Below are 11,228 nucleotides of genomic sequence, written 5' to 3'. Positions count from 1 at the left end.
ACAATGGTTATAAAAAAAAGTGTCACCTGTGGCCAGATGAAAAGCCCAGGGGTCTATGATCTCTACAACTCTCCACTTCCAAACTTGCTGAGGGCTGAAATTTAATAATTACCTCCAAAGCATCAAAAAGTGCAAAACACACAATCTCCCACAAACTGAAAGCTGAGAAAAATTCATCTGCCTCTGCAGAAGGAAATGGGTCAGGCATGAAGACAGAGGGAGGCCTTTCTCCTAACAATGAGCCTCAGTCCCACCAGGGGAAAGGAATTCTCCAGCACATTCTCGATATTCATCTGCAGCTTCCTTTGCCTGTGTGGCTGAAAGGGCTCTTCATCCTCATCCCCAGCACTTCCCTGCAGGCCTTGGTGACTGAGGTCCATGCCAGGGGCTTGCTGGAATTCTCTGGATGCTTCCCGGGTGGGGTTCACTGGACCCTGTCAAGATCTCTGCAGCAGAGACTCCTCTCCAGCAGGACAGGCTAAGACCTCAACCAAAGCCGACCCCCATGCCTGGCTCTCCACCCCACCCTGGGAGGCCCCTGCAAGCAAATGCCACCAGAGCGAGAAGCAAGAGGAACTGGCCACAGCACTCAGACCCTGCACCCAATGCTGAGCCATGCTGCCATTGGGCCAATAGGCAAAAATCATGTCCCCAGGGAGGGAAAAGAGAGATAGTCTCGCCAGATGAGTGGCACGTGTGGACGATCCAGGCTGCCTGGCGCTCCGGGCCGGACAGGGAGCTCTCCTGAGACCTCCAGGAACAGCAGCCCCAACCAGCTGCGGACTCTGCTCTCACCCAACTAGTTTATCAGTCAAGGGTTATTTCAGCGCCAGGGGGAGGTATGTGTGGGCAGTTTGTCCAGCACAATCACTGTGTGCTCTAGGAGAGGCCAGCGGCCTCACCAGCTCCAAGGGCGATGGCTCACGAATCCTCCTGCGTGTTCTGTGGAAGACGGGTGGTTTTCTTCTGTGAGTGTGCATGCGTGTGTGATTTTGATGTGCGAGTTGTGCATGTGTGGGCATATGAGGTGATTTGTGCAGCTGTGGGTGTTGGGTATATGTGTGTACCCACGTGTGCATGTATTCTTGTGTACAGAGGCTGGTTAAAGAGGAGCCACTATGGAGGAGGGACATGGCCTCACAGGATGACAGACTCTGAGACCAGGGTGAACGCAGGGCGCCAGGTCACAGAAGAACACAGAAAGGGGAAAAACAAGACCCCTAAACAGCGAGGCCTTCCCAAGGCCCTTGGCCTGCCCACCCATGATAGGTCCAGAGGGAGGCTGGGGGCCTCTCTCCCTGTTGGGAGGGGAGGCTGAGAGGGCAGGAAGCAGACACCACAGGTTTCTCTAGTCCTTGGGAAGCCCACCTCCCAGGTATGGAGGCACAGGTCTCCTGTCTAGTCTGGGCAGGCCTCCTTCACCCTGCCACTCAGTCATGCACTGGACAGACTCCAGAGTGACCACAGTGAGCCCTGGGGACAGGCACACCCAGGGAGATAAGCCTTATTCAATGACACACACGGAGGGTAGACCAGTCTCCTTCCTCTCCTCTGCAGACTCGCTGCTGGTCCCCACAGGAGCAGCACTGGGTGCACCAAGGGTAGATTCAGGCTTTGGTGAAAGTGTCAGGGCCCCAGAAGGACCAGCAAGATGCTCTGCCCGGGACAGGAGCAGAGTCCAGGGATCTGCACTGCTGCCCTGTCCCTGATGCTGATCCCATGGGAGGTAACTGGGGAGGAGGTCAGGTAGCTCTGTGTAGAGAACCCCTCTCCCTCTGCCCTCTGGAAAGGCAGGTTAGTGGGGGTCTGACCTCTGGGCTGCCCCTGGGATGAGCCCTGAGCATACTCAGGAGGCTACCTAGCTCAGCTTACCTGTGCCAGGGGCTCCCTCCTCCGACCCCTTTGGTTTCAGGCTCCTTCCTTTCAGAGGGACCCATCATGATGACCCAGGTAGGCTTAGACAGTGTCCCTTTATCTAATTTGAAGTGGACAGCAGGACTTGGGGGATTTGGGTCTGTTTGTAAAAAAGTGGGGTAGAGACTTGGAATTCCAAGAAACGGAGGCCAAGTTCGACCTGCAGTTGATATTAACAGGTGACCGTTCTGGGCAGATCCCTGTCCAGGCCCACAGCTTCACCCAACCTCCAGTCCCTGGGAAGCCTGTCCCAGGGCACCAGCCACCACAGAACAGGCGACAGCTGACTTCACAGCCACCCCCACACACACACCCCACACTAGCTACAGGACATTCATTAGCTCCCAAGTGAATCAAAATGCCTCTCGGATCCAGGTCCTCATTTGGATGGAAAATTTCGCCTGCCACACCTCTACCTGCCAGCTTCAGCCAACAAGATAAACAGAAACCTGGAGTTTCGGTGAAAAACACAGGGTAAGCCACCTGGAAAAGACAAAATCAGTGGAAACACTAGACCAGAAAGCTGCAGCTTCAGTGCAAGAAAAACCAAAGGTATCGACAGGAGTCACCAAGCCGGCTGGAAATGTGGCCAGCAAACACACAGGACAGTGTGCCGCAGCCCTGGGAGACACTGCCCACTGGGCGGGCGCTCTTCCTGAGGGTCCCAGGAATACCCTCTTGGGGATTGGTGACCGATGTTGGTTGCACCCCTCTGTCTGCCCCTGAGGCCAAGGACTCCTCTCGTGACCTGTAAATGTTGGCCAGGTGGGAGACTGGGTGGAGGGAACCCGTGGGGCTGGCCTGCAGGGCCACCTCTGGCAAAGAAGCCTCCCCTCGTCCCCCACGGCAGTGGACATGAGTGAATGCTGGGGCTGGATTTCCGGGGCATCCGGAGACCCACCACGGGTGGTTCCCTTCCTGCCAGGCCCCTAGATCTGACCACACCTGACATGGAAGGCAAGGGGGGAGGTGAGGGCAGGCTTCTGTGCCAGGGCATGCCCATCCCAGACAAGATGCCCGTCCAGACAGGCCCTGCACTGCCACCCATGACAAGTCACTTTGGAAAGGCTAATCCCTGCCCATGGTAATGGGTTCCTACACCTGGGGACAGGTGCAGCCATCAGTCTGACACTGGGAACCACAATGCTGCCCCACCCATCCCACACCAGTCTGGCTGAGTGGCACACAGAGCAGCGCAGCAAGCGCCTGGTCCCCGATACAGAGAAGACAAGATGGGGCAGCCACTGTGCCTTCTCCTCAGCTGCCCCATTAGGCTGGCCAGGATGGCCCTCAGCCCAGCTGTCCCCTCTCAGTGCAAGAAGGACCACTGGGAAGGTCCTATAGAAAGTGGTATCTGAATGGGACAGGGGATGGAAAGAACAAGCTGAGTGTCCTCAGCAGCCCCACCAATCCCAAACCTCACCCCACCTTGCCTTGCACACTTGGCCCTGAGAGTGGCACACAGGGCCACCTGAGGTGCCAGGTAGTGGTGGGTGGGCAGGTTGACCAGTGATCCCAGAGCACTCTGGCTGGACTGAGGGAGTCCTAAGACCCACAGGGGGGTGGCTCCCTTCCTGCCACACTCCTAACCTAACTGTGCCTGACCTGTAGCCATGAGCTGCAGGATGCATCATCCTAGTGGTCTTGGTCTGTGCAAGTCACTCTGTGATGTTCACATAATGACAGACTCGCCCATGGAAGGGTTTCTCAGAACGTACAACTGTCCTCGCACAACTGTCCAAGAACCCCACCATAGTCCTTGAGGTGGGGCTACTACAGCCCCATCTTATTGGCATGGAAACTGACGCACCCATTGCCTGCATGCAGACAAGCTGGCCTCAGAGCCCAGGGTCACCCAGGGTCACCTGTCGGTCACCTAGGGTCCCACCGGCAGTTTACCAGAATAGTGGCATCAAGGAGAGAGACCAGCCCCCTTGTCCTCCCTGGCTGGCAGCCGCCGGGGCGTCTGGACAGGAAGGGCAGGCAGAGGAGGTGGCTCCAGGAAGCTGGCTTCTCCCTGCCCCACCCTCCACCTGGACAATGAGCCTCCATCAACTCCCGGCCTTGGAAGGAAAGGAGTAGTACCTCACCCCTCATCTGCAGGCGCAGGGTTCCTGTCCTGGGACGCAGTCTTGACCCCTCACCTGCCCCCACCCACAGGCCAGGGATGTCATCTTCCTCCCTTTTTTGGGGTGCTCACGCCTCACAGCCCCTCTAGGGACCTTCCAGAGTCAATCCAGCAGCTTCACGGGGACTTCAGTGTCTCTTCCAGTGTGTCCTGGACACCCTCACAGGAATCTGAATTTCAGGTCAACTGAGAGTGGCCATGTCACCCCACCTCCCTCCTCCTACTGTCCATGTGTGTGGACCCATCATGGTTGGTGACAAGCTTTCCTTTAACTTGCTACATGTTCTCCCCAGGCCCAGGGACTCACTGCATTAAGACGACTCCACGCTGGGGGGTGTGTGGTCCCACAGGGACATCCATGAGGAGGCAGCGGGGGCACCCTGAGACCCAGAATGGTAGAGAACACTGGGTGGTGCCTCTCCACCCTGGGACAGCCTGGGGCAGCTGGAGGCCCAGCAGGCGCTCTAGAAGCCGGGCCTCACCACCAGAATGTAGAGGCATCTTGGACCCACCATGATGCAACACCAACAGAGACCTACTCCATTCTCCATGCTCCTCAGAACCACCTAAAACCAGAGGAGGTCAGCCACATGACCTGGGTTTCCTACTTCAAGGCCATGGGTCATTGCTACCACCATCCTCACACCCATCCACACCAGGGGACACCTGCAGGAGGATCTCTCCCGCCATTGCCTGTCCCTGGAGACTGTGGGCCCAAAGTGCCATGTCCAGAGACTGATGGTTCAGAGAGCAGGAGGAGGCCCCAGACTGGCTCATGTCAAGGTAGAAAGCACCCAGACCCTCCTGCTGGGCAGAGGGGAATCCATTACACTCAGCCCCCAGCCCCTGTCTAGCTCAAGACGGGCTGGCCCTAGGTGGCCCCGTCCCAGCCCCTTCTCTCAGGGAGGATGCTCTGGGCCCAGAGCAAAGCCCAGCCCTTCCTGAGGTCCTGAGAACTGGCATGGACCGGCGGCACCACTGCTCTCGCAGTCTCCTGGCTGGTGTAGTGGGTGGAGATGCCAATGGTCACCCTCTGTTCTTGGCCATCTGAAACTTGAGCGCTCTCCTCCTGGCAGCAGCATCCCGGGTCCTCCCACTCTCTCCTGAGAGCAGTCAGCAGAGGGGGTGCCTTCGTTCTCCCACAGCCAGAGCCTGTGGGGTGACTTGGGAAAAGCATTAAGGCAACCTGTTGAAGTGTCGCTGGACCATGGGGCAGCAAGCAGGCAATCCCACGGTGGCCACACTGAGTTTCCCGAGAACAGCTCGAAGTCCCTGACTCCTGATCAAAGCAGGCCTCGGGTTCTTGAAAAACTAGAAAAGTCACTTTTCAAAGCCAAGATCACCCCTCACCCCACCCCCGGCACCAGAGACCTCTGTCTATAATTCTCCTTCCTTCAGCAAAGACGTAGGAAGGAGAAAGTCGGGCAGCACGGGACTGTACCCCTCCCTGAATAGCCCCATCGAGGGGCCCACGACAGAGGCCAAAGACCCCGGGCTGGGAGCCAGCGGATGCAGCAGGAAAGGTCATCCCAGCTGCTGTCCTGTGCTGTCCAAGAAGGGCCAGTCCGACTCCCTGGGGACCACAGGCCAGGCTCCTGGCTGAGGCCATCAGAAAATTTCTCCTGGGACAGAGAATCCATGCCCTGGACCCATGAGAACCCCAAAACACCTTTTGAAAAAGCCTGAGGGGTGGCCTGGGGGCAGATGACCACTCCCACTGAACCCTGAACCCGTGTGTGTGTGTGTGTGTGTGTGTGTGTGTGTGTGTGTGTGTGTGTGTGGCGGGGTGCAGGGCTTATCACTTGCAGATTCTGGGGCCTAGTGACTCAGAACCTGCTGAATGTGTTTTTGATTAGGGCGGTGGTGTACTGGTCAGCTTCCCGTGGCTCTGAGTTTCACTCCCTGCAAGGAGAGAAGGAACCCAAGCCCTGCCCAGGGTCCTTTCTAGAAGACAACATCCCTCTTAGGTGCCTGGATGGGACAGACTTGCCATCCCAGTAGGATATGCTCCAGGGACCCTGGGGACCCGGTGACCTGGGCAAGATTATCCTTTTATGAGCCTCAATTTCCCCCCAGTTCTGAAAATTAGGTTTCATGATTGGGCATCTCGTCTCCTAGGAGTCAGGCTGCCTGTTCAATGAAGCCGGAGTGTGGACCACCCAAGGGAACTCTGCCATCACCCCGAAACCCCATCCTGGCTCTGTGGAGCACCTCTTCCCCAGACGGAGGAGCATCCAAGACTTGTCTGGTGACTTGCAAGTAATAACAAGACCCTCTTCATTTTGGATCACAAAACAGCTCTGGTTTTAGTAATTACCTTAGAAATTAAAGCTGCAAACCAATTCCATGGCTCCCCTATCCCTCCTCTACCTCCAAACACGGGCTGGCTTTCACCCATGGACGGCTGACCATGCCTGTTCTGTGTGCTCCTGGGGCATGCCGGGAGGGGAAACACCCACCCGGGATGGAATTCCTAGTACACTCTCATCCAAGAATGGTTCTTTCCATTCTTTCTTTGCCAGACTGCCTACAGGGGAGGAGGGAGGTAGGTCAAGGGTCTTGGCAGTGTCCCCAGGGACTTCCTTCCCACGTCCTGAAAGGGTGGAGGTCTCTTCTCTCAGAGCACTTTGTGGGAGAAGTGGCCTCCTGGGGTCTTGGCATTCCATGGGAGCCTCCTACCGGGCAGTGGCCGTCTGGGCGTCATGGCAGCCCAGGCTGGGAAGAGAGAAGAGAAAGCAGACACTGTGGCTCCGAAAAGAAGCATCCTCAGTGGGTGGGGACTTTTTTTTCTTGCAGGGGAGGAGGCCATAAGCAAGGCCTGGACATCTCACCCCTGGGATCCAGGGGGATGCCATGACCCCACTGCCTGGGGGGTGCTTGAAAAGATGGGGGCACACTGAGGAGCTGGGCCTGCTTCCCACTTCCTGTGAGGACCTTGTAGCCTTCAGAATCAGGAGCTCTGGGATAGGGGTGCTGAGCCAGGGGGAGCTTGCCAGTCCCACCCCTGCCTGCTCCAGTGGGCAGTCCCCTGCCGTGGGAGTGGACTGCAGCTTCACCCTGCTGGCCCCAGACATCTGCACATCTGGGATGTCAGGCCTAAGAAACTGAACTGTGACTCATCATCGGCTTGATGCACTACAAAATTAAAAAATAATGAAGCGTTTCACATGCGAGGGGTGAGCGAAAATTACAAAGTCTGATGCTACCAGAGGGGGACAAGGATGAAGAACAATGGGGACTTTCATAGGCTGCCTGAAAGAGTCAGAGAAGGTCCAGGTCTAGCCTGAAGCTTATTTATATAGTTTTTTTGGGGGGAGAGGGTTCTTTATAAATTAATTCAAAATTAGGCAGAGTCTTGGAAGGAGCCTGGGCAGGTGGAGGTGCTGAGCTTTCTACTAAGTCCCCTGCTGGGGTGGGTGAACAGGGATAACTCTTGGGGACTGTGGATACACAACACCTGGGAAAACAGATTGTGTGCCCTCTGACCCAGCGAGCTATATCCTCCCTGCATTCCCAGAAAAATTCCTGCAGCAATTACAAGAAGGGTCTTGCCAGTGCTGTACACAACAGCTAAAAGTGGCAAACCAGAAATAGCCAAAATGTCCATCAAGAGAAGAATCCATAAAGAGCATCAACATGTGTAAACCTCAAAACATCATGTTGCAGGGTTTGTGCAGGATGCTGCTGTCATTAACAACACCAGGCTCATTGTCATAGTGCAGCCTGATGAGCTTCACCTTCAGCCTAGGGATATCCCTGAGGAAGAAGGAAGGAGAGAACAAGGTAACAAGGGGCCATCTAGCAGGCTTAGACACCATCGTATAAGCTTTATTTCCTTAACACCAAGAAAAAAGGCAAAGCATTAGGCTTTGACAATTACTATTGTACGAGGGACTGAATCCAGGGTGCTTTACCACTGAGCTGCATCCCCAGCCATTTCTGTGTTTGTTATGAGACAAGGTCTTGCTGAGTTGCCCAGATTGACCTCAAGCTTATGATCCTCCTACTTTATCCTCCTGGGTTGCTGAGATGATCAGCGGGAACCCCCACGCCTGGCCAAACCCAGTCATCTTAAATCAACCAGTTGAGTGGTGTTCAACATGTTCCTAGTGTGGTGTAGCCATTGCCTCTATCTAATTGCTCCCCAATTCCCACCTTCCTGAGTACCGGAAAAACCACCAGGATGTGTTCTGTCTCTACAGATTTACCTCTTTGGGATACTTTATATAAATAGAATCTTACAATCTGTGACCCTTTCACTCTGAATACAGATTTTTCCCTCCCTCCCTCCCTCCCTCCCTCCCTCCCTCCCTTCCTTCCTTCCTTCCTTCCTTCCTTCCTTCCTTCCTTCCTTCCTTCCTTCCTTTCTACCAGGGATTGAACTCAGAGGCACTTAAACACTGAGCCACATTCCCAGCCCTTTTTGATATCTTATCTAGAGACAGGTTCCCACTGGGTCCCTTAGGGCCTCCCTAAATTGCTAAACTGGTCTCTGAACTTGCCTTAAACTCTGGGGATTATGGGTGTGTGCTACCACACCCGGCTTCTGCATACAGTTTTCAAGGGTTCCAGACAAGAGCTGCTTTCAAGGTTGATCAATTCTGTAAGATGAATCAGAAATGCATTCCTTTCAATTACTGGATAATTTTCCACAGTACGGATCTATCCTAAGTTGTTTATCCAATTCATCCATTGATGGGTACCTGGACTGTTGGCCCTTATGGGTCATTGCGGATAGGGCTACTAGGAACACATGTGTACATGTACTTATTTGAGTCCCTGGTTTGAATCTTGTGGTTAGGTATGTAGGGGTGGAATTGCTGGGTCCTAGGGTATTTTTTGAGGAACCACCAAACTGTTTTCCACGGTGTCTGAACTCTTATATTTTCAGAAACAATGCACAAGAGTTCCAATATTTTTCCATGCCCCAATCAACCCTGTTATTTTCCACTTTCTTTTTGTTTGGAAGTTTTATTGAAGGCCTTGCTGCTGGACCCATTTAAACCAGAACAGCCAGTCTAATGGTGTGAAGCAATATGCCCCATGGCTTCCATCCCATTCCCTTGGTGACTAACATGGCAGAGTATAATGTGTGTTTGTGTGTCTGTTCAAGTCATTTGCCCATTTTCTAGTTGGGGTTTTTGTCTTTTTGTTGAGTTGCTTCATAGTCCACAATTTAAGGAAACCCTCCAAGGGGCAGCAGGTACCTCTCAGACCCTTTTCTTCTCTACTCCTTCCTCACATCAAAACACACACAGCTCCATGTGCACCATCCATGCAGAGGAAAACCTGAAGGGTTAGTGTGCACCTCTTCTCCATCCCCGACAGCAGCGACCCAGCCTCTAACACAGAAAGCAAGAAAGAAACTCAGAGGTAGAGTAAGATGTCCAGGGCCTCCAGGGAAGTGACAGCTACAGGGGGAGAATACAGAAGTGGAAGAGAAGCAATTTCTAAGACAGCTGACAGGGAAATGGTATGAACCAGGGGAATTTATTCTTTGTAGAAACTTCTACTACTGGTAGGTGATAAAACCAGGCTAGAGGACTAAGTTTAACAGAAGGTTCTCAGATTTGCCCCCCCCCCAACTTTGACCAAAGATGGCCGTGATGGGTTGGCTGGGACCCTCCTCCCCACTCCCCTACAGATTAGATCTTGCTGCCTGGCTAGGCTGTTCCTACCCTCAGGGGCACTCCTGCCCCCCTGCTGAGCCACTAAGAGGAGGCCAGGGAGCCCTGGGAGTTTGTCCCTTCTGGGAAGTCAGGGCAAACCATTTGCCTTCACTGAGCCCCATAGGGCTTTGAAGACCCTAAGTCACTCACAGGACATTCAAGAGACACTAAGACTTTTTTGTTGACAAGCCTCTCTGCCCACTACATCGCACCAGGAGACAGGATTTCTTAGGGTTGCAAAGCTCTGCCTTTGTAAAGCCCTGAAGGGAGGACTCACTCCTTAGTCCCGGGTTCCAGACAAAACCTGCTCATTTTCAGAAGTCCAACCTTTCACAGACAGGAGACGGGAAACAGAAGCTCCCAGAGGAACCTCATGAAGGAGGAAAACCCAGTGGGTATTCTCAGGCCTAGGCCAGACCCAAGGGGCCTCCTGAACGGAGTCCATGTGCCTGGTGCTGTTGGGGGTTTTGCCAGATAATCTGGAATGTGGAAAATCCCCAGGTGGCACCAGAGCCAGCTAAAGACCCCTCAGACCTTGAGCAACCCCCTCCCAATTTGGGGCCTCACTGTCCCTGTCTATAAATAGTGGGGCTGGGCTCAATGGTGTCCAAGATTTCTTTTAAATATTATTTCCATGGTTCAGGCTATGCCCAGGATGTGAAGTCCATCTGGATGAATGATATCCCTGCCATGAAGCAACTGGGTTTCCCATGGCCCCTCTTCCAAGTCCTTCAAGGACGACACGGGCCTCCTCTCTTCTGTGTAAACACCTCCCACCATCAGACAAGAAGCTGGGGTCCTGCTCTGAACCTTTCAGCTTCCCACACTGTCCTCCTTAACCAAGCCTCTGGCTTCTGCACCGGGTGGTACAAACAGGAAAAGGTCTCCCCAACTGCCAACCACACCCACAGAATTAATAAAGCACCAGAAGCCCCCAGGGAAGTGATGCCGCTGGGGATCTAAAGCCTAGCAACACAGTGACACTTACCAGGAACCCACAGTGAAAAGATCTTTCCTGCAGCCACAGGGGCTGCTCAGTCCCTTCAGCGCAAGGTGGGACCAGCCGCAGGTGCTGAGCCTTCTCCAGCCCTCAAGGTCAGCCAAGCGGTGGGGACTGGCTCCCCGCCCTCCAGGGGAGAATAACTACGGAGCAAACGCTGGCCTCTATTTTCCTAATTCCAGGTCAAATTTGTCTCACATACATTCATTCGTCGGAAACTTTAAAGAGTCCAGAAGAGAATAATTCGGATTCAGTTTCTCTTAATCTCTAAACTTCGGTCGGCAATACTAAGGTTTCTATTGCTGATTTCTTTCTTTTCTTTATTTAAACAAAACCTTGTCCTTTGAAACACTCTAGGCATCCTTACAAGGACTTGGTCTGACCACAGGGCAAAGAGCGGGGTGAGTTTTCCCTGCACAGCCAGGCAGAGCAAACTGGGCGCGCCGCCCTGAAGACCCAGCACAAGGAGACCCCGTCAGGCTTGCTCTCAGCATCTGACCTGGGGTGCGAACTGTCA

Source organism: Ictidomys tridecemlineatus, unplaced genomic scaffold, assembly GCF_052094955.1.
Source record: "Ictidomys tridecemlineatus isolate mIctTri1 unplaced genomic scaffold, mIctTri1.hap1 Scaffold_182, whole genome shotgun sequence".
Taxonomy (NCBI): domain Eukaryota; kingdom Metazoa; phylum Chordata; class Mammalia; order Rodentia; family Sciuridae; genus Ictidomys; species Ictidomys tridecemlineatus.
The sequence above is the reverse complement of the archived record's forward strand: the minus strand, read 5'-3'. Positions refer to the sequence as shown.